Source organism: Xenopus tropicalis, chromosome 1, assembly GCF_000004195.4.
Source record: "Xenopus tropicalis strain Nigerian chromosome 1, UCB_Xtro_10.0, whole genome shotgun sequence".
Classification (NCBI taxonomy): Eukaryota; Metazoa; Chordata; class Amphibia; order Anura; family Pipidae; genus Xenopus; species Xenopus tropicalis.
Genome location: NC_030677.2, coordinates 123,505,160 through 123,529,284, shown reverse-complemented (window position 1 = coordinate 123,529,284; position 24,125 = coordinate 123,505,160). Strand labels below are relative to the sequence as shown.

The window sequence follows — 24,125 nt, the reverse complement described above, 5'->3', positions numbered from 1 at the left end:
ATAACCAGAAAACGCTCAGTGACACACTAGGAAAGCGACGATCACTTCGCAGTGAGTTGCAGGCCTCTGCGTCCTTTTAAGCGTAATGTGCATGCACCAAAACGTGCACGCGTCCGCGTTACGCTGCCGCAACTGTTCGCGCTCACAGCATTGCGACTATACGTGCGCACAGCATTGCAACTATTTGCGAGCACAGCATTGAGACTATTCGCGCGCACAGCATTGTGACTATTCTTGCGCATGCGTGCTACCGGAGCGCCGCACTGCTGAAAGTCCTGAACACGCTGACCCCTTAGTCAGGTAAGATCCTTACACCCCCGATTTTACTAAAAGTAACATTCAAAGAAGACATTCGGACAAAATTTCGGTGTGAAACTTGGGAAAACCACCTTTTGAAATGAAATTGTTGGTACTGTTTATAGAAGGACCCAGGTCAGGATTAGCTAATATTTTAGACAACATAATTCACAGATGACAAAAAAAATTGCGTTTTGTTATACGATGAAAGAAAATCAACCATTGAAATGCATTACATTGTTGTGATCATAAAAATGGAATAATTTAAAATGCAGGAATGTAAAATTTATATTTGTCTTTACATGTATAGGATATATTATTTGGAATGCTTGGGTCCTGGAATTTTTGGCAATTCTTTCTATAATTTAGGTCTCCATACTTTAAGCTAAAAAAATAATTTAAACATTACAAAAAACCCAATAGGATTGTTTTGCCACCAATATTGATTTATGCAGTTTAGTTACCACCAAGTACAAGGCACTGTTTAATTGTTACAGAGAAAAAACAAAATCATTTTTAAAAATAACAATGTTTTGCTTAAAATGGACTCTATAGGAGATGGCCTTTCCATAATTGACAGCTTTCTGGAGAATGGCTTTCCCAAAAGTGATCCCATTACTGTATTTGCTCTATTAATCTATAATTAACGCTGGAAAAATGACATTTAAACAAAGCAAGGGCTCTCCATTTTTCACCTCAAATGAAAGGTACAGCAGGTCAACATGTGCATAATAGAACCTATAATTGCAGAGATGTTATTGTGAGTTCCCACCTGGATGACAACAGTTTGCCTGAAACAATCAGGAAGCATGATTAAGAAGAAATTGGTAGTGGAACAATCTGAAGTGATAATTACACATAACACTCTTCTTGAAATGATTGATTGCACTAAGCAACAGCTGTTAGAAGTTCATTTCTTCTTCGCAGAAAATTGTCTAGAAACATAATTAACATTACCAAACATTTCTTTGAATAAACTGGTCTCTAGAAAAGAAAACAAAGGGAAAATGCAAGGAGCATGTGTTTGCTGCTTTGTTCGAATTGTGTTACAAGGCATCCAGATGGGTACATTGAAGCCGCCAACAACAAAATGCTTTGATTGATGATTGGAAATACTTTGCATTAGCCAGTTAATGACAAAGTTATACAGTATATGACTTTCCAATTTTTACTTGCAAATAATGGCGTTAGAAATACATAACATCTACTTATGGGTCAGCAAAATATATGATTAAGATTTTAAAATGAGAAGCAAGCATGTCAATTGTAGGGAAAACTAATGAATCAGCCACTTTCTATAGCATATTGTGTAATTTATACAAATATCATTTAACTTAGACCTCAGAGTTCAATACCAATTTATTGAACTTTTTCCAAATGTTAGTTTGCATTCTGAGTTTTCTTCTCTAAAGACCAAACTTTCTCTCTTATTAAGACATTTGTGCATTACATTACTAAAATGCCTTCCCCTTTAAACAAAACAAGGTTTGTTTGTCCAAATATTGCAATATATTCAAGCTGGCCAACTACATCAAAGTCATGCCTGCTCTGATCGGTCCTACTATACTTTATAGGGAGACAGGCTGGCATCAATCTAGACCACAATAGATAGAAGGCTGAAAGCAGTTATTATTAAAACAAAAATAAACTGCTTCCAGTCTTCTACCTATTGTGGTCCAGACTGCTGCCAGCCTGTCTCCCTATTAAGTGTTCTCCCACTTGCTGAAGGTTTGGGGCATGCACACCCAGACCCACCATTACTGGTGAGCATATACACCACTAATTAAGCCATTTTAGAAAATTGGTCAAAAACAAAAGTAAAAAAGCTGGTAAAAAATGGTTATTTGATCTGAAAACAAATGAACTGGAAAAAAGTATTTGGAAGGTGAACTACACCTTTAAATATCTTGGCTAAAATGCAATAAAATTGGTACATTATTACTAAGCTACTTTAAAAAAAAGACAGACCTAAAAATTCTATTTTCATGTTGTTTGTTTTATCCTTGGATTTGTGCATGGTTGAGTTTCATATAAGAGCAAAAGATACAAGAAAGCTTTAAAGTAATGTAATAAAATTATATTAATAAAGAGGTAATTATGCAATGATGATAATACCTATTTGATGACATTTCAAAGTGTGAATTTTTTAAATTCCCATTTGTTATGATAATATTCAGTGTCATCTTTATGAATTCATTTGAAATGCATCAAGTATTAAGAACATGCTAAAACTAGATTTTTTTTTAATGGAAAACTACCCATGTATACTGTACATAGAAGTCAGCATTTTTGTGCCTAGAACGCTCCAAAAACCAGCACTCTGGGGACCCTGCAACTCCCAAGTCCTTCCCAAAGCCAAACCCTTTTGACTTTTATCTGATTTTATCTGATATTTTAAAAAAAAAAAAAATGAATTATATTAAGGCTTACAGTACATTGCATTTTCCAAAATGCCCTATACTGTATATATTTTATATGATATGGCTGGCTTGTCTATAGAACATGTTAAGCAGAAAACTACTTCTGTGATGGTATGATATCACTAAAATACATTTTCAGCATGTGTTATATACTGTAAGGTACAACCAATTATTTCATGCTAAATGATTGCTACGATATCATTTATGATTCTGATTAAGGTTGGTGAGAGTTTGGCATTTTTTGCGAAAAAGCAATTTTAGAAAAATATTTGCTGACAGCATCATGTACATAATTCAACTTCTACTTCTAAGCTTCCTGAGCAACAGGCTATACCCTAACTAGCTGAACTGACAAAAGTTTTCAGTAAGCCTTAATCCTTTCAGACTGACTGACCAAGCAGTATACTATTCAAATCCTTACATAGACACAATGCGTCAAAAATAAATTGTAATAAATGCAAATAGCATATACCTGCAAGGTCTGCTTCCATGAAACATGTAAACATTTGAAACACGGCCACGCAAACACATACAATAAATGAATAATTCAGTTCTATGAGAGAGGTTTTTTTTCTATGTCATATGAAAATCAATTAGTCTTTGGAAGATCATCTAAAGCAAAATAAAAGACATCTCTCATACTCTTAACAAAAGCTGCTATGGGGAATTGGCTTTGCTACGTCTGTATTATCCTTGAAATAGAGGAGCACAGAGAACTTTGCCTGTCTGCCCCCCCCCCCCCCCCCCACATTTAGACACTACAAATCCCACACAAGTCCTTTGGATGAGTAAGTTAGGGAACTGTATAGGATCCAGGCCACAATGGGGTTCTATCCTTACAGGGTAGCACTGGCCTATGCTATCTACTTTAGAAAGTGGTCTGCATAGGTAACATAATTTAACCTATGCTGATTGGTGGAGCTCTAATGTGCTCTTAAACAAGTAAGAAGGGTTTTTTTTTTCTCCGTCTCCCTCTGTTCACTTTCTCCCACCAGTAGTGATGTTTCTCGCTCCCACCTGCGACACTTCACCTCCTCTCTCCTTCATCCAAGATGGTGCACGTTGTTACTATCACGTGCGTTCCGCAGTGGAACGCAATCTGCCTGCCCTATGCTGCCTGTGTGTGCCATACATACATTTACCAAGCAGCCAGAGAGGTGGGGGGCCACACAGAAAGGGGTCATGCGGCCCACAGGCCGCCAGTTGGACAGCACTGTTATAATGTAACCAGACTGCTAAAGGGTTTGCAATAATATCAGTAATGGCAACAATGGCAGGAATTAAGGCTCATTAACTGTTTTTACAGTTCCCCCAGTTACTCCAACAAGTCTTATAAGGGCTAACTAGGAAAAGGTATATGGCAATGAGGAATAAACATGAATCTCCCTCAAACAAACCTATGTGGTTATATATAGTCCTGTAGTGTTCACAGCAAAGTATCTCAAAATCACCCTGTGGCTGCCCCAAAAGAAAAACATTGGTTTAATTGACTTTATGGCTTGCCCGTGCTTCTGTATAAATATTTAAAGCCAAGCTAATTACTGCTCATAATGAAATTAAATGTTGAATGTGATCCCTTAACAAGCCATCAAATAACTTTCCCACCATGGATGTCAAACATACTGACCTATAATTGCCAGACTGAGATCTGAATCTTTTTTTAAATATAGGAACTATTCCAGCCCATAGGTACCATGCCAGATGAAAGCGAGTTTGAGAAAATCAGAAATAGAGGCCTGTCTAAAACTAAACTAAGCTCTCTCGGCACACGAAAGTGTATTCCATCTGGCGCTGGTGCCTTGTTCACATTAATCTTAAGTAAACCTTTATGTTCTATATTCTGCATTAACCACTGACAAGATGAGCTGAGCAAACAGTATCTCCCATCAGGTGGGTCTTAAAAAAAAGAATTAATAAGTATATTTGCCTTTTCTGTAATCATTATAACCACATTATTTAATTTAGCCATGCTCTCAACCTGCATGTTTTTACTATTAATATACTCTGCCTCAATGCTCCTCATTTTCTATCTTTGCCTTCTTGATTGTTGATTTACAACATTTGTCATAGTGTTCATATTCATCAAATGTTTTCCTCTTCTTTTCTTATAACTTCCTTACTTCTGAATTAAGCCTCATGGGGTAGTCCTCATCTGTTATCTGCTCTGTAAACATGAGCTTCTTTGCCCTATTCCACTTGAATGACTGTCCCTATTGCCACATAGCAGCTTATTTATATAAACTATAGTAGTCTTTCTAAAGCAAACACACATTTTTTACCAGTGCAGGGTAAAAGGACATTATATCTAATTACATATAAAACACTTCATTCTGTGTTACTGGTCCCTTAAGATAACATGCATTTGGAAGATGATTTGATGCAGTTACCACAAAATAACTTGAGGGTATAGTTATCTATAATGATAAAAAGCTATATTCTCCCAAACTATATTTCAGTACAAAGATATGTGTACCTACATGATTTAGACTTGCGGCTCCATTTGTGTTTAAACATATTGTCCACATCCTTCTATATTTTATGGTAACTTGAAGTGTCACACATATACACTTTACTCATAAATTTAGCAATTCAATTGCCTTAGATTCTGTTTTTGAAGGTGACCTGATTTATAACACTTTTCAGAGTAGTTTTGCTTCCACGGAGAGTAATATTTTAAGTGAATAACCTGGTGTCAGTATTTGGTCTGCCTTTAAACGCACACCGCTGTTTGTAAATAATGATTAAAGAAAACAGTGTTAGGACCTCTGGCGAGCTATGTTTCTTTTGATAGTCCAACATACACCAAATAAATATAATTTTGATGACTATCTCATCCTAAATCTATGAATTTTTTTTTCTGATAAAACAAATCTGTGTCCAAGATGTTTACAAAAAAGATTCTGTGAGATGTGCTTAATAAAATCAGTTCAGTCTTTTAGGAAGCACATAGATGAGACCATACTGAGAGCTACATGGCAAGGTGACTCTGTAGCCCCAGCTGAATGCTCAGAAGGAAATTGCTTATTAAGATATATCAGAGATTACCGAAAATCTCAGCTAAAGATGGCAAATGCATCTTTAGCTTGGGCGATAGCGTAGCACAGAAAAACAAATATAACAACTTTAATGGCATAATGGAATACAAATTAGTTTGACTGCATATTCTTGGCAGGTAGTTAGGCAGTCCTCTGTGAAGATTGTAAAGCTAATATAATGTAATCTCCTGCAGACTTTAATAGACAATATTGGCAAAGCTGCATGGTGACAAAGCTGTTGCATGCATTAAACATACCTTTTTTTTTGCATTTCAGCTGTTTGGAAAGCATTGTTAGTGCTTTCAGCAGTTCAGCTTTTGTTTTGATTATAGTAACAATAATCTTATACGCATTTTTTATATGGTTCACAGATAAAAATAGTCACCTACTATGATAATCGGTTGTTTCTATAGTTGCATGGTAATAAATGCATTCGTTTTGTGCCTATACAACTTACTATAAAATGTAAATAGCTTGCTTTAAGTGTAGAAGAAATTATGGGAAGTAAGGAGGACCTGGAAGGAGACTTCTTTTACCCAACAACTATATTTTTTTAACGTAGTCATCCGGTGCAAATGTTGTGCAGTGAGGGAGGAGTTTGGTCACGGTGGCAGGCATCAGCTTGCCATTTTTGCTTCAGCTGTAAAAGAACATATAGAAACTAAGAAGGACATGGAGAAAACATCTTGCACCCACCAACTATATTTTTTTAAGTGTCCAAATAGTCATCCAGTGCAAAACGTGTGCAGGGTGGGATGGGTTTGGTCAGAGTGGGGTCCTAGAGCAATATCAAATGGAAACTGTAGTTTGTTAGTTTGAATATATTACAGATTATAAAGAGCTGAAATAGTCTGTAATCTTACTACAACCCTCAGAGGCGCTGGTGCCTTTCTGTACTTCTGTGGAACACTCTAGGTAAATCCAGTCATTTTATGGTGCTGTTACTTGAAAACTATATCTCTAACCTCTAAAACTCCTAAAATTCCTTCCATTCCCTGCTAAACATGCCATTTTGGCCTCTGGGTTGAGTCTACCTGTCACAATCAGCATCATCATGTATTTGGATCAGAGGTCCCTGCTCACAAAAGCTTAAGATCTAATGGGGTACAAAAGGTGCTTACAATATAAGTGAGGTACAAATAAATACTGTATAAACATGGAACCCATGTGTGAAAATGCAAAATGATTTATGTAGTATAAATGGTGGAAACTTATGGAAATTGCAGTTTAGTAATGGCAGAGTGACTGTGAATAGCGAGAGCTATATTTCAGTACCCAATGAGACGTATAAATTTATATGGGTTAATTTTACAGGAGGCAAGGTGCAAAGTGTTATGTTATTTGTCCAGTTTACCTGCCACCTCCTTTGTGAACTGCACCTGAATACAGAACATTGGAAGACATAGATATTGCCTTATATGAGCCTTCCAAAAGGAAAGAATTTCAGGGGACTTCAGTGGCTCAGGGACAGCATTGCATACATGGCTCCATAGTTCCTGCGAGTATTGCTCTTTGCTCTGTATCAGTATAATGCACAAGCTTTTTGTGTATTTTACACTTATTGCCACATAGAGCTTTCATATGATGAGTACTAAAGTATGACTTTCAGTATCTTCACCATAGTGCGGATGGAGCTGCTTGCCACTTGCCAGTTGCTTATGGCCAGAGATTTTGCATATGTGGCAAAAAATGTACAGCTGAATAAGAGAAACTTGTATATTGTCCAGCGGTTTGTGCTTATGCAATAGTCCTATTTACTTGCATTCACACACTGACAATGATTGATGCAAAATCTGTAACTTAATTAAGTACATGTTTATAAGTACTGTGTAAACCTAATTTCTCTCCCTGTCTCTCTTTCTTTCTCTCTCCCTTTGGTGAGGTGTAAATCCAGAATCTGCTGCTTACTAGTTGTGTTACTTCCGACTGCTCTATCTAGCAGCAGATTTACAAATATTAATCAGGACTGTTAATTGTTTGTATAACTCTCTGGCCCAGTCTGTTCTCCCATAGATACCTGATTAAATATTCAGGAGCTGTTATTCACCTTGTTAGGGAAGTGTTTTTCTAAATAGGTCTCTTGACCCAGAGTATTTGCCTTTTTTCCTTGTCTACCTGATCCTACATTTGACCTTAGCCTGTGACTTGACCATTTTTAATTCACTGTTGCTGGCCCTGCTTGTCTAATTAGATCTCAGTCCTCTACCTCCCATCTGTATACATTTGACACCCTCACTGGAAGTGCTAAAAATATCAATAATTAAGTGCTGGCAGCTCATAGACTGGAGAGACTAGCAAAGGTCAAAGAGGACTGTTACAAGCGAAATGGCTTGGCTGACATACATAACAAGGGAGTGTGCTCAACAGCTATCACGAGCAGAGACAGGGACAGGGTCAGAACATGAAGGATCATTTATAAATGTACTTTAAGTCTAAGCAAGAATGCAATAATGGACCCAAAGGGATGCATGTATCAATGTTATTCATTGAAGCTACATGTGTCCCAACAGGTTGCATGTACCTCCATAGTTGTGCTATGCTTCTGTTGTGCCTCTTGTGATGAGTAGTGCACAACCACCACTTCAAAGATGCTAGCTGCAACTTGCACCCGAATCATGGCAACACATGTGTACTTTGTACAGGCAGCCTTCTCCTCAGTGATGCAGGAACTCTGGAGGAAAATGCTGCTTGCGTTCGCTAAAAAAAAAAAAAAAACATGGCAAATGACTTCCGAAATTGCATATTTTACAGGACACTACATGTGTAATTAGAGTTTTGACTTTAAATAAATCTAAGTAATGCATTAAATAATTGAAATAAGTACAGAATACGTCTGGCCAGCAGAGGCAAATTAATCTTACACATAATAGAGGTATTATGTACTGAGTATATTTAAAACGTGACATGCTAAATATGTACCATTTTACTTCAGCACAAGGGCATTCTGTGTACAAAGTGTTTGCTTTGCACTTTGTGTCCTGCCCTGCATGTAAAAGAATCACCCCAGGTCTTGGTTCTTGAAAACAGAGTACAGAAACCTGCATTCTCCCCATGAAAATGGCTCAGACTATATTTATGAGGCGTGGGGTGGCACGTAGGCATTCACCCTCCTGCCCCCTACAAATTACCTAACATGCAAATATGAAAGTTGGAGCCCTGTACTTAAGGACAAGGCTGCCTTTCACCCCCAGTGATGCATCTGCCCCTAGGAGCAGATTGCCAAACCCCACTACATGTAGCCAGCAGTAAAACCCTGCAAGTGAGTCCATTTGTTCTCCCCTTAGTGCTCTTGCACTGTGGTCAAAGTAAATGACCCCTTTGTCTGAAGTTTGGCTAATGTTCACTGACAAAGTAATACACACATTTCTACTTCTAAAAATTAACAATGGGTATCAATCTATTATGAGCTTTTATTATTTTTTTTAAGATGTTATGTAAATATTCTATGTAAGAGCTGTTTTCTGTGCTGTGGTGGTAAAAAAAACACATTCCGTAAGACTATTACATGCTATTTACTTTATATTAAGCAAATTATAACCTGTTAATGGGAAACATTATTTAAGGTGTTATAATTGTTAGAATAGATGCAGCATTCCCGCTAGCAAAGCGGTTGCTGTTTATGAAGTGTGGAGAGTTAAAGCAGTGAATAACTGGAAAGAAATCTAAAAGTATTCGGTGTACAAAAACATAATTATTATAGTTTAATCAGGCAGGCTATTATATTCAGAAAGTAACTATTGTGTTAATAATTAAAGACTTGTACCCATTATTAGGTTTGATAAACTACAGTTAAAAAATTTGATTAGAAAATTAACAATAGCTATAATAATATATGGCGGCTGGTTTTAGCTGATTTGTAGTGTATTGTGTTGATTAAATCATACAAAAGAATAGGATCTGCTATCTAGAAACCCATTATAAAGAAAGCTAGTACAGAAAGCCATCTCCCATAGAGTCCAGTTCTTACTTTTTCACTGTGATAAAAGAGTACAGGCATGGGACCAGAATGCTTTGGACCTGGGATAAATTGGATCTCCATACCTTACAGCTACTAAAACACCATTTAAACATTAATTTAACGCAAAAGGATTGTTTTGCGTCTAGTAAAGATCAATTATATCTTAGTTGGAATCAAGTAATATACAAGGTACTGTTTTATTATTACAGAGAAAAGGGAAATCATTTCCTTAAATTTGAAATATTTGATTATTGATATTGGTGGAGTCTATGGGGATTGGTCTTCCTCCTTTCTTTCTTTCTTTCTTTCTTTCTTTCTTTCTTTCTTTCTTTCTTTCTTTCTTTCTTTCTTTCTTTCTTTCTTTCTTTCTTTCTTTCTTTCTTTCTTTTTCTTTCTTTCTTTCTTTCTTTCTTTCTTTCTTTCTTTCTTTCTTTCTTTCTTTCTTTTTTAATTTTAAACTTGTATTAAAGGTATCAGGTTGCAAAAGTAGAGTTTTTACATGGGGATACAGTATATAAAGTTGCATCGATAAACTGCAGGTTTACAGTAACAAATTCCATTTCCCATGTTATGTTTTTAAGCAGACAAGGGGAGGCGGGTGGAGAGGGGATCAATGTATGTTCGGTTTTTCTTTTCTGAAGTTCCCTGCTTACAGGGCATTAAATGTCAATAATGTCAAAATAGTATCTAACAGCATAGGATTGTTGGATAACCTTTGCTTGTACAATATGTATATAAAGCAGGAAACAAAAAGAACAAAGCAAAACATAAGAAAGAGGTGCCTCCACTGACTCAGCTACGGGTCACAGGGTTAGCCTGAAAAAAAAAATCATGTTATTATAGTTGTCAGGACATTCCAATAAAAAAATGTGTCAGTGGAAAGTTTTCTGAAGTACAACAAGAATTGAGGGAAGGATTTCTACAGTATATTTGATTTAACCAGATTTTAACTTAACCGTTAGCATGATCAGTCTTGCTTTCCCCAAGTAGTTAACTAGAGTTCAAACTAAAAAGGGTGACATATTGTAACCAGGGGTCCCAAACTTCTTGAAACTGTGTTTGCCTACCATTTAAAATGCTTGCCAATTTCTCATTGACTAAGATACAGTTGATCTTATACTTGCTTTATAGGCAGTAGTGGGGATTTCCACAATCTGGCAATAGTTAGCTTGGATGCGACTCTCCTCCTTTCTTAGACAGCCTCGATCCAGCTTTTTTCTTAACTCTCCTTAACAGGCATGGGGCAACCGCAGATCAATCAGCAGTAAACCCATGGTTTATTCCAATTAACAAGTTTTTTCAGTGCTAATGAATCATGGGTCACAAAGTGGACTGAAATGCCTAAGCAACAGCAATTGGACATGGTAGAATCGATGATATCAGACTAGGAAAACAAAATGTATAGTTTTCAATTAAATTTTTTTTTCATTTAATTATCAAGCATATTAAGTATACATTTCGTACAAACATCTGGACCTTTTTTTAAGGATGTGACATCTGGTATAGCAAAATTTGATAGGTAGACATGCAAACAAACATTTTAACAGTAAAACAAATAAAGATATATATCATGTCAAAGTGTGGTTTGCATTTATTTTCTCATGTATAAAATAAGTACCCAGTGGAGTTGCTAGACAATTGCGTTTTGGCAATTACCGCCAAAGGTCTTGGTCTATACCAATATCTATAAGTAAGGTTGTCAGATATCTCTGAATTTGTTAACCTTATTGTTCACCAATGCTGTGATTTTTTTGATTACTATTATTTCTCCCAGTTTAGCCTCCACAGCAGTCCAAGATTGCGGAATCAGACCTTTCCAGTGTCTAGCTATAATCATTCTAGCTGCTGAACATATTTTGATTATCATTAATTTAGTCCGTTCGCTGTAGGCTGCATCTGGGCGGAATAGGTTGAGTAGGGCAATTTGTGGTTCTGGGGGTCAGAGCCAGATCATTACATGCATTCATTTCCTGGAAAGCCATCTCCTACACTCTCTTTGCTTGTGGGCATTCCCACCACATATGCATATATGTACCTAACTCACAGCCTCTATACATAATAAGTACACTGACTATATAGCAACCTGGCTGCCATGGAAGGAATATACTGGGGGAAGTTTCTGATGAAAACGAAAAACTGAATTCAGGACCAGTAGTTGAAAAGAACCTAGTTTAGCAACAATTTAACAACATAACAAAATAATGCCTGTAGTTTTTAAAGCTGTCAGTATTATATTGTATTGTTATAGATGTACTAACATTGAACCTCTATGCACTTTTCTATCATATTTTCTGTTTAATTGCTCAAAGCCTTGTTTCTGAATATAATATTGTCCTTTCCCTTTTTTTCTTCTCTCTCTGTAATGTATTACTAAATAAACTTTGGGTTTAAAAGAAAGTGAACAGAATGTGTGTGTGTTTTAAAATGTTTTAAGAATATTTGATGCCTTTTATTTCTGTGTATCCAAACAGAATATAATATTTTACTTTATTGCATTTAGTAATATTGTATTGTGACTACAGCTTTTATATCTTGTTCTTTCAGACATCGCAGCATTTAACATTTGCCATGCTATAGAACCAAGGATATAGAAGTGGTTGTTCAACAGGTATGTATTCATTATGCAGGCCATTACCATGCTTAGACTTGATCATTTCGTGCATAAAAGAAAATGACATGTATTTCACTTAGTTTATATCTCAAGACTATATTAATTTAACAGGTTTGTGTAGACTATATAACTTCAATGTAGAGGGAGAATTTTGCATATTTACATTTTTTTTGTACTGTTTAGTAGTGATGAGCGAATCTGTCCCGTTTCTAACTTTTTGGCTCATTCTTTTTGATGCGAGAGACAATTCTTTTGATGAGAGAGGCAATTCTATTTGGCGCAAGACAATCCTTTTGACGCGCGACCATACGTTTGATGTGCGACAATTATTTTGACTAGCAAGACATTTTTTTTTTAATGCGGGTGCCAATTTTTGGACGCGCAGCAAATTTTGTCACCCATTTCACAGAAAAATCTGTCAATGGCGAAACACAGAAATTTGCAGCGAATCCATGCCTGTGAATTTTTTCGCCCATCACTACTGTTTAGGTAAAAACTAATAGACAGTCTAACAATACACATTCTTACAAGATGCCTGTAGCACTTCTTCATCTTGCTCAGACATTGCATGCAACTGCAGAGTCACAGCTTCACAAAGGCAGGGGAACCCTGGAACTAAATCATCATTAAGGAGGTGTTCATTTTCAGGGTTTCCTTAGCAGGTTGTTCCAACACATTCATCATGTACTAGTTGTATACCGAAATACTTGAAAGTCACTGCATTCACAAATAAATGCAGTAAGAAAACCGGCATTACAACTGGCACACAAATTATATATAAGGGCCACATTGGGGAACTGCACACATTGATCATGGAATTCTGGGGGAACTGCTGCATTGTAGGTAAAACACATGGCAATGGACTGTTTTTTCTTCTTTAAAGGAAATAACAGTAGATTCTTAGGTGCATTATCAGAATGCTATAAAATACAATTTGTTAATGGAGTTTTGTCTGTTATGTGCAACTATGGGGATGCAAATTTATCTTTCCTTACAGCCCTACTTGGTAAATAGTGCTGAGAAATATCAAGGGAGTTTTAAGCTGGCTGCTAACTTAACATGTTTTGAGCCCTTCGGTACAAAGCAATCTGCAAATTTAAACAGCTTTTCTAGACATTAGCAGAGGAACCAATCAAAGATACATAAAATACAAACAAAAGGTTTAAAGGAAAGTGCTGTTAACTTTATATATAATTAAACGCAATGTAGTTCTACATCTGAAAGTTGTAAGGAATTTGTAGACGTGTGTTAGCTAGGGCCTGACAAATCTTTTTCCAGAGCATATGTATTGATGCCAGGTTTGCTACCCTCATAATGGTCTGATTCAGTGGAATGGAAATAAAGGTAAACATACAGTTATGCAAAATTTAGTTAAATTATTTATTTCTTTAAACATCTGGGTACCTGTCAGCTTGGTAAAACTGGTACTGTTATACTCTTTTACTGGGTAGAATTAATATTAGGAGTCTGGAAAATAGGTGATCGTCAGAATAGTCTGATTTTCTACCTTTTCAGTTAGGCATAAGAGATGCTACTTATAAATGGCCCAGGTATGGCAAAATTAAAAAGTCTTAATCTAATATTTCTGTCTTTATTCACCCATGTTAAATCTGCTAGGGTTTTGGAATCTAGTATAAACTTATGTTCATATGGTATCTACAAAAATTGGCAAACAAAAAATACAGATTCTAAAAAATCTGTGCCGAAACAGTGGATCTAGCAGGTAAATTCCCAACATTTACTTACATTTAAAATACAGGTATTGGACCTGTTATCCAGAATGCTCTGGACCTGGGGATTTCCAGTTCCATCATTTTGATTTTAATATTTTAAGCCTACTAAAAAATATGGCATATTCACAAATTGCGAATATTTATGCATGCCCTCTGCGTCCAAGTTACGCCACAACTTTGGTGGAGAAAAAAATATTTGCTACACTGATTTTGCAAATTGCACATTTATATTCGCAAAGTGAAAATTAGCGCTATATCCGCACACAATTAACATGCACGGATGCATGCTAATGCAAATCGCAATCTCATTTGCAAATTTTTGTGTGCAATTCAAATTTCACTGCGAAAGGAAAGAGGGACACAGCAGTGCAAAATGTAAGTGTTTAGGGCAAAACATGTGCAATACAACCATTTGCAAAAAAACTGTGCTGCACAAATTTTATTAATGACCCTCCGCTGAGGTTGTCTCCAATAGGGATTAATTACATCTTAGTTGGGATCAGTTACAAGGTCCTGCTTTTTATTACAAGGAAAAGCAAATATGCTTTAGATTTTTTAATTATTTTATTAAAATGGAGTCTATGTGAAAGTTTCTGTCATTAATTTGTTCAGAAGTTTCTGGATCATGGGTTTCTGGATAACAGATTCGATACCTGTATTACAATTTACCACCAACCACAAAAATGGCCCTACTTAACATTGATATCTGAAAAGGAATCTAAAGATGTTAAAAAACAACATCCTAGCCACATCTAGACTTAGAACAAGCTGACAGTTTAATTTATGACTAACTATCATACATGCTGCATAAGCTCTCCTAATGCAAAAAAATAATACAGTATTAATCAATGAATAGAAATCATTACCACCCCTTTTTTCTATTGAAATCTGTTGTGCCGTGTGAAATTTTCTGCATCTATATTTCAAACTGATTGAAAATAAGGCATGCAATGTGGCCAAAGGGACTTGTTAGGGTTCGTTTACAGAGCAGAAAGCAGTGTGCAAAGTGCAAATTAGGCCACAATGGGACTTTGCACACTGAGATAAGTCTATACTGTATTGCCGCAGGTCTTTACATTCTGTTTTGGAGAACAGGGGCCTACGGCTCCCCCCACAAATACAGTGCTGACTGCATTAGTTAGTGATGTATTGGTGAAAAGCGGGGAGGGGAGGCACACAGAGCAGAATTCCAGGACTGCAGTGTTTTTACTATTTATTTTCATAAATGACAGCAGTTGTTCAGGGCCAAATTTAAAATAGCTTGTATATAGGTCATATAGGTGCATATTAACCTTAAAAAAAAAGATGACATTTATATGGGTAATATTTATTGTTTACTGTGGTCATTTAAAATCAGAAATATGTTTTAAAGGTGGATTTCATTATGTATTTGATATCATAGTTATAACCATGGCCTTATATGATGTATTTATATAAGAATCACAAATTAAAAACTCAAACCTGTTACATTTTCATGATTTATCCTGTTAACTACTAAATCTTCCACTTCTTGTTTATAAAGTAGCACATTTCAGATTTATTTATTCCGACTCCTGCAGCATACTTGTTAATATTCATTCTGTGTTTTGGGATTTGTTTTGTGGATATAACTTAATAACTGCTCTGAAGATGCTTTATACAAATTTGTATCTGCGTAGAATTCTCATACAGGTATCGGACCCCTTATCCGGAAACCCGTTATCCAGAAAGCTCTGAATTACGGAATGCCCGTCTCCCATAGACTCCATTTTAATCAAATAATTCAGAATTTTAAAACTGATTTCCTTTTTCTATGTAGAAATAAAACAGAACCTTGTAATTGATTCCAACTAAGATATAATTAATCCTTATTGGATGCAAAACAGTCCTATTGGGTTTAATTAAGGTTTTATTGATTTTTTAGTAGACTTAAGGTATTGAGATCCAAATTACGGAAAGACCCCTTATCCGGAATACCCTTGGTCCCGAGCATTCTGGATAATGGGTCCTATACCTGTATAAGTAAAAAAAGGATATTAGATCAAATCTCCAAATTCCATGACCTGTATAAAAGCACTTGGCTTGCAGTCTTGTGTCTTTATATGATCACAGAACTACTTGGTGAGTTTTTATATTATTATATTTTACAAAAGGGTTATTGTAATCCATGATATAGCACTCTATATTAGGATTCATATATTAAAGCTCTAGACAGAAGTGCAAGAGCACTAAAAGGTGCAAAATCACACCCTTTCATGCTCATTTAAAGTAGCCCATGCATCTTGGGTATAACAGCATTCTTTATCTTGTACTATCAGACTCAACAGAGCACAGTTCTGTTGGCTCAACAGAGCATTGTACCAAATGCCTACCATAAGCAAGCAAGGATAAGCACAGAGTTCCATTGCTCCTTGCACACACTGGAGCTATATTGCTTTCACAGCTGAATGACATGCAAGCTGGGACAAAGCCACAGGCCACATACAAACTTTGGCAGATAGTACCCTGGCAATGGATTGGGCATGTGCAATGCTCAGCTGTTGGTAAGATCCTGCCATTGCCCCCCCCCCCGCCCCTTAGGAGAAAACTCTGGGTGCAGTGACAAATAAGCTTATCAGGAAATTTCTGCTCACAAGATCTTAACAGCTTAGTAACATGAACATTTACAGCTGGTTCCCAAGAATTGCTGGAGCAAACGCTTTCCACTTGACTAGATACTGAATCTCCCCATTCCATAGTTGTGAATTTAGAATTTATTCTACTTCATATTCCTCATGATCAGAAACTACCACTGGATCAGGTGGTAAAGACCAACCAGTGAAGGCTTTCTTCAGTTTGTCAAAAGCCGCCTGAGCATGTGGTGTCCACAGGATCTTATTCTCTAATTCTCCCTTCAAATCAACCTTAGAATAGAATAGAGCCTTTGAAACATTTCAGAGGAAGGGATAACAATTATTTATTGTCATTTTTCTTCAAAGTGTGTGATCTTTCTTCTCCACACAGAAGATACCAGCACCGGCAGAAGTAGATGGTCTAATGATAGTAATGGCTGAGAGCGGGCTCTTTCCAAATAGTATGCACAGCCCACTTACGAAATTCTGCAGCATAATTGCCTACAGGGCGTTTCCCCTGCACCAAAAAATGGGTAGCAGTCTCTGCAGTAGTAAGGCATTGTGTGTCATCATTAAGACACGCCAAGGCCTTGAAAAAAAAGTTTTTACATAATTTAAAAGAAGATTATTTTGGTCCAGAAGGCAATGTGCCTATGTTTGAGGCTCACCTTGTAGTCATGAAATAACAGTCCCAACTTTAGCTTGTTCTTCTGCATAAGCTCTTGGTTACATGTAGAAAAGCAATCTGCAACCATTTAGAAAAGCACAGAACCGCTTGTGATCTCCCAAGAATTTTTCTGGCAGGAACATTTTGTGTTTAGGAGAAGATGGGAATAAAGCTGCCGAGGATGCAGGTGAAGCAGAAGCAGGATGAGGCACAGGATGAGAAGGAAGATTAGCGAATCTGGATTGCATACCTTGTTATCCACTCTGAAGTTCCTGTACAGCTTGAGCAAGGGCAGCAATTTTTTTTGTTGCATTTACACCATTGTTTCTTATATGTATTCCTTGCTGCATCCTGTATATTTTATCATGTGTATCATCTTTTTATCATTGTACCATATATTTTAGCTATTCTATTGATCAGTTAGGCTCCTAATAAATTCATTTTTAACCTTGCTTTTACTGGTACAGAATAAGGATGTCACTGTTTCTAGCATTGTATACATGGAAAGATGGAAAAAAAACACCTTTGGCTTCTGTATATATTTGGCAAGTAAAAAGTAAATATATGGGCTTTGATACTGTTTGTTTAATTTAATGCTCTTTTAATGTGTTAGACGCCTTATAAAAGGGAACTACAATATTTAAAATTAAAATGTTATATAAAAACTTGATGGAAGTCTCATGACAATTCTTATCTAACAGGTTAACATTACTGAATGTTTCTGTAATCCATTATAACTGGGTCCTTGCCAGTTTAGCCTCTAAAAGTGGACCTTGAGCAAGTGCTTATGCAGTTGTTCCTATTGATAGGGAGTCTGTGCATTTAGAACAAGCATACCTAGCTAATTTTTCCATGACAACCAAGGTCTCATAACTCACACTTTTCTTTTTTTTCCCCTTTTTTTCATAATAGTCATAGTTTGAGCAAAGTTTTTAGTTTCTCTGCTTTGCAGCTATTATCTCTTATTGTTGTTCTGTCTGATTTATAATACCCTGCTTATTTAGTTTTTCAACATTTTAATTTTCAGTTAATCCCAATGTCAACTTGTTAAATAAGATATAAATACAAAACAGTATACAGGTATGGGACCTGTTATCCGGAAACGTATTATCCAGAAAGTTCCAGAAAGGCCTCTTCTATAGACTCTATTATAAGCTAAGCTAAGATATAATTAATCATTATTAGAGGCAAAACAATCCTTTTGGGTTTACTTAATGTTTAAATGATTTTTTAGTTGACTTAAGGTATGGCTATCCAAATTATGGAAAAATGCCTTAGCTCGAAAACCCCAGGTCCTGAGTATTCTGGATAACAGGTTACATAGTCACATAGGGTTGAAAAAAGTCCAACAACCCTTCCAAGTGAATCCAGCACACAAAAAGCTATACTGACCTATCTATACATTCACATATATAAACTATACTGTATATACCAACATCAATACTAACTGTAGATTTAAGTATCTCAATAGGCTTGGATATTATGTTTGTTCAGGAACATATCCAAGCCCCTCTTATAGGCATTAACAGAATCTGCCATCACAACATCACTTGGAAAGGATATTCCACAAACCTCAGGTCCCATGCTTGTTCCAGATAAAGAAACATTATTATTAGGAAACTGCATGTAGAACCTCTCTAGTACTTTTTGGTGAAATACATTTGTATGGATACTATTAGTGATTGCTACATACAATTTAAAATGTTCAAATACTATGTAAAATATACATTTTAAAAGGTTAAACCATTGCATACTACACAGTGCTTTAACAAGAGCATTTACAATTAGGTACGGGAGTAAGATGTCCTCAAAGTTTTGGCAAAGTGGGAGCCATTTAAAAATATATCACATTCTATGACATATGAATAACCATGTAGCTTGTCTTTTGCAAAAGATGAAGAAAGTGTTTTTATTGAGGTTAAAGACCAGGTGATATTTTGGGCCATCTCTTGCCCTTTCACAAGCCTCTAAAACCACATAGTTAGGACTGCTAACTTGATGCACAATGGTATGCTAAGAAATTCAGCCTCTAAGTATGGTAGTTTTTTTTTTTTATTTTAATGGCAGGAACTATAGCTAAGCTTGGTTGCTATTTTGGGCCTAATTATCACCAAATGAATAGCTTATTAGCCTTGCAGTTGGAGGCTTACCTATTCTTTCTGCAGTTTGAAAGACATTTCACTTATTTTAGAGGCTATCACATTTCAGCATAGAAACAAACGTCTAGGGACCTGTCCTACATTCACAGAACTGAAATACTGTGGCATGAATGATCTTGATATTTTCTATTTTTTTTTCTAAATGTACAAGCACATATGCAATGTCAAACATAGTTACATGGAAATGATATTAAAATGTATAGTTTCCAGGTAGAAATCAGTGTTCTTAGAAAGCAATAGTCTCAGAGTAGGAAACTGTTCTGTGCCTCCTAGAGTAAGGTGTTTGTGAAACCACAGCAGGATATTATTGTGGGAGATTATTAAGTCACCACTAAAAAGGAAACCTTTATCATTATCACAAGGGGGATTTTCTATTATTGTCTATGGATCAGATACTTGAATGAAGTGAGAGGTATGACAAGTCCAGTTTTTGTGCTTCAAGAGAAATATGTTCCAGGCATACAGTATGTTCTCTGTACACCACAAAGAAATATTTTTTCCTCAAAAGAATAATCTTTATTTTTCCTGTAAATTTAAATAGGTATGTATAGGTTATAACTTAGAAGCCTTATGTTCCTGGAATGGGGGTGTGCCATGATAGTGATGAGCATAGTACCCAATAGAATATACAAACAACGGCTCTATTTACACAAATAGTCACAAACAAAGGTAGATTGCTTCTTTCCTTGCACCAAACAGCTACTTTTCAGGGCATTATTTCTCAGACAAGTGAGTAACCTGCTTTACACTTACCTTTTTTTCATTATTATCAGAGAAAAGCTCTGTGTGCTTTGAAGTTCATGGCCTGATTAAAAGATGTTGCTTCCCTAGGCACTCCCACTTGCAACTACGCCCCCCCCCCCACTGCTCACACCTGCCCCCCTCTCTCACCAACCTGCTGCTTGCAGATTCCTCCGCTTGATCGGCTTCTTCTGGTCCAGTGTGACTGTGTTTACTGGGGACTGGGCAGATGGGGACAGCTGTTTAAATTTTCCTCCCAGTTGGGTTGAAAAAAAACAAACAAAAGCCCATCAAGTTCACATACATAAAATGATGTATACACATCTAGATAAGTAAAATCATTTTTTATATCAAATATATTTACTAATTTTATAATTGCTGGCAAATATTATCATGTTAGGCCCATGCTTTTAGGGAAATGCTTGGTGGACAAGTTGGAAAGACACAAATTGCCTCTTTGTTAATTGATTCTGTTTAAATGAACCAGCAACATGGCACATCTTTAAGTCAGCATGTACCGACTGAAGTACCCATCAAATTCACATTCATCTCAAGAGGGTTTTGTGCTGTTTTTAGCAGTCTAAATTGTTCTCCTTCAGGGTACTTCAACTCCCAGAGAACATTTTCAAGAAGACTGTACTATTTGAAGTACTCTTCAAATGTAAAGGTTTAGAATTCAAAACGACCACTGCAAGAAGTTTTAAATTGTCTTTTTCATCAGTCTAAATATGAGTGAAAACTGATTATGGGAGAAGAGGCACTCTTCTATTCAGAAAGAGTATTTGTTTGTTGAATTGTAATTGTTGCTCTGTGTTCGCTACAAATAAACAAATTAGGTAGAGCTGAGGGATTGTGAGAAATTTGCTTCCGTTATTGGTAAAACCATTAATAAACAGGGAATTTTCCCGTGATACCACTTTTGGGTTAGAGACACTCAAATCTGTTTTCTCTCACTGGAAATGTGGCTTCTAATTACAAGCAAGGTGCTAACAGCATTACTATATACATACTGTACACTTGCAAAATGCAACTTTGATGCAAGTTGCTATCGTTTTTACCCAGAATGCATCTTTGTTTCCTATAATTTCCACAAAATGGCAATAAATCTGATGCATTGGAGTGAGGATTGTGTCATTTCTAACACTCATTGTCAAAATGATGCCTCCATGTGTTTCACCAATATGATACATTTATCGATGCTGATGCTGTGGAAACCATAGAGCTACTGCTACCCCAAGGTCGTGTTAGCTCCAGTGTTCCCAGGCAACAGTAGGTGTTCTGGCAAACAATTTGCAACAAAAGGTGGTACAGACACGGCAGAGCTAAATAAAGAGTCTGTACCAACTGATCTCAGGGACTTAAATGTACATAGAAATATAATGATTTACTTTGGTCTGCCTTTTGTATTTAGATAAATACACTAGTAAGTACTAAGCACTGTAATACTTTTTTTTAATCTAAAACAGTGGTTTTATAAAACAGTAGTTTACAGCTACACTAATTACAGGTGATATTACATTCCTTTTGTACAGAAGATTCTATTTTTAAATGCAAATTCCTGTCTGTTATTTAATTATGTTTCACATGTCTGTCAATATGCAATAAAATATGATATATATTACTCAAATGAGGATTCAATGTCCTCCATAATTATACTAATTGAGAAGTATAATTTTGTGCGGAGTTAGTCTCTGTTTCAGCACTAATTTATTTTCTGATTTATGCTTTCCCATTTTTGGCTGGAAAAATTAGACATATTAATAGTTTGTCATTGTAGTAATTGACTGACTGAATCTGAAATTACTGTCTGTAACTATATATTCTCATTGTAAAAACTTGAAGGTTCTGTTAGTTTACATTAATCAGTAGGTATTTTTCCCCGCTCTAAAGAAAATATATCTATCCACCCATAAAACAAAGATCCAAAAAGTCAAATATGTAAATGCTGCTTTGAATATTTGCTGAGAAATAATTTGCACAGTTCAGTTGAGGCAACATATTGTCTTGCTAAATTGTAGTATTAAGTGAAACTTTCTGCCAAAAAATGGTTAGAATCCTTATTTTCTACTTGCAATTTGCAGCAGGGATTAATAAATAAGAGGGGTAGAAATTCTTAAGGGTCCCCCAGTCTGTTATTTAATAATACACCCCATAAAGTTTAATAGCAGAACAAAAACAATATGGGGGTCATGTAATAAAAGGCACTTAGTTTTCCCTGGAGCAGTAATCCATAGCAACCAATCAGCAGGTAGCATTTATTGGTTACCTGTTTAAAAGCAAACATCTTATTGGTTGCTATAGTTAACGCTATTGGTTGCTTTTGGTTGGTATTGGTTAACGCTATATACTTTTTTTATACATATGGGAGCAAGTCATTATTATCTGCCCCTTAAAAGAAAACTATCCTCCCAAAAAATGTAGGTCTCTATAAACTGTAAAATCAAGGTGTTCCTGAAATAAATGATGTATATAATATATGCGAACATCTGACTAGCTGCTATAATTTATGGGCAAAATTCGGATTGGATACTATAATTTCTGATGATCGCAAATATCACGAAAATGCTTAAGAAAAAAATTGTAATAGTCACAATAATATCGTATTGGCGCTCCGAAAGTCACAAAATTTTCGTACCAAACGATTGTAAACAGCGGGAAAACCTTTCCGACTTTGATCCTTCTGTGCAGGATTTTGGAAACCTCCCATAGGAATCAATTGCACTGTGCAGCTCCAACCTGGCCCAAGGAAAGTCACGATACCAAAGCTTGAATGAATCCGAAACTTTCGTACTCATCGCAACAATACGATTTTGTCGCACAAATTTTGTCGCAAGGTATGAAATTGTCACGCAAGGTACAAAATTGTCGCAGAAAATATGCTCGGAGCGTTCGTACATTAATAAATGTCCTCCTAAGTATTATGTTTTTTAGACCTCATGTACTGACAAGATATATACAGTCCTATATATCTTTTAGAGGCCTGAAACATGCATTGTCCATGTACAAATAAAGGCATTTTAATTTCTATATACATTTCTGTTACATACTGCATTGCATTATTTATGTTTGTTGGCATGCAATTGCTTTCATACACTTACAAATAACAGATTGTATTCTTCTTGTGCATTATGTTTGCAGAAGTTACAGTGTGCTTGGAACAACAGTCATTTATTTTCATTTTTTGAGGATCTTATTCAAATAAGACTCTTTCTGCATTGTGCAAGGTATGTTTGTGGAAAATGGGGAAGCATATTGAAAAGGAAATTATGTTTTTCCTTTAAAATTTTCTACATAAATCAACAGTTCATTTGGCAGAAATATTTTCAGTGTATACTTGAGCATCACTAGTCAATACAGATATACTATATCTGATCCTAGGTAACCTGATCCACCAGCTTGTTACCTGCATACTGGGGGAAAGGCTATTTGCCTCATATGCCTTTTTCAAATCACACGTGTGATTAGAATTTTGATGAATACTTTGTCAAGCTTTTTTTTATAAACTACACTATTGGCGCTCGCCTTTGTTCATTATATATGCTTTATCTGTGTCTGGAGATAGTATAGATTCAATTTCAGCTAGAGCACTATCTACAATGAGTTTGTATGTTTTCCCTGTCCTTGCAAGGCACTCCAGGTACTTTGATTTCTCCCATACTCCAAAAACATATAGGCTGGTTAATTGGTTCCTGATTGTAAGCTCCACTGGTGAAGGGACTGATATGAATGATTTATACTATCTGTAAAGTACGGCACAAGAAGTTGGTCAAATATAAATAATATATGTGTCTAAACATTACCATGAACTTTAGGTTTCAGTGACTAAAATGTGGTTTCATTTAAGATGAAATGCAGTATACTAGATTACCTAGGGGCAATAAAAAGTTCATGGGTACTTTGTAGTTTACCTAAG

At 36.0% G+C, this 24,125-nt stretch overlaps 1 long non-coding RNA gene across 1 annotated transcript in view; it reads left to right on the top strand.

Moving 5' to 3' along the window:
* LOC116406524 overlaps positions 1-24,125 on the top strand; it is a 228,313-nt gene that overhangs the window by 31,456 nt on the left and 172,732 nt on the right. The window contains exon 2 of the long non-coding RNA XR_004219472.1: positions 12,255-12,318. This is a non-coding gene — a long non-coding RNA (uncharacterized LOC116406524). The remainder of the gene's footprint in view (positions 1-12,254; positions 12,319-24,125) is intronic.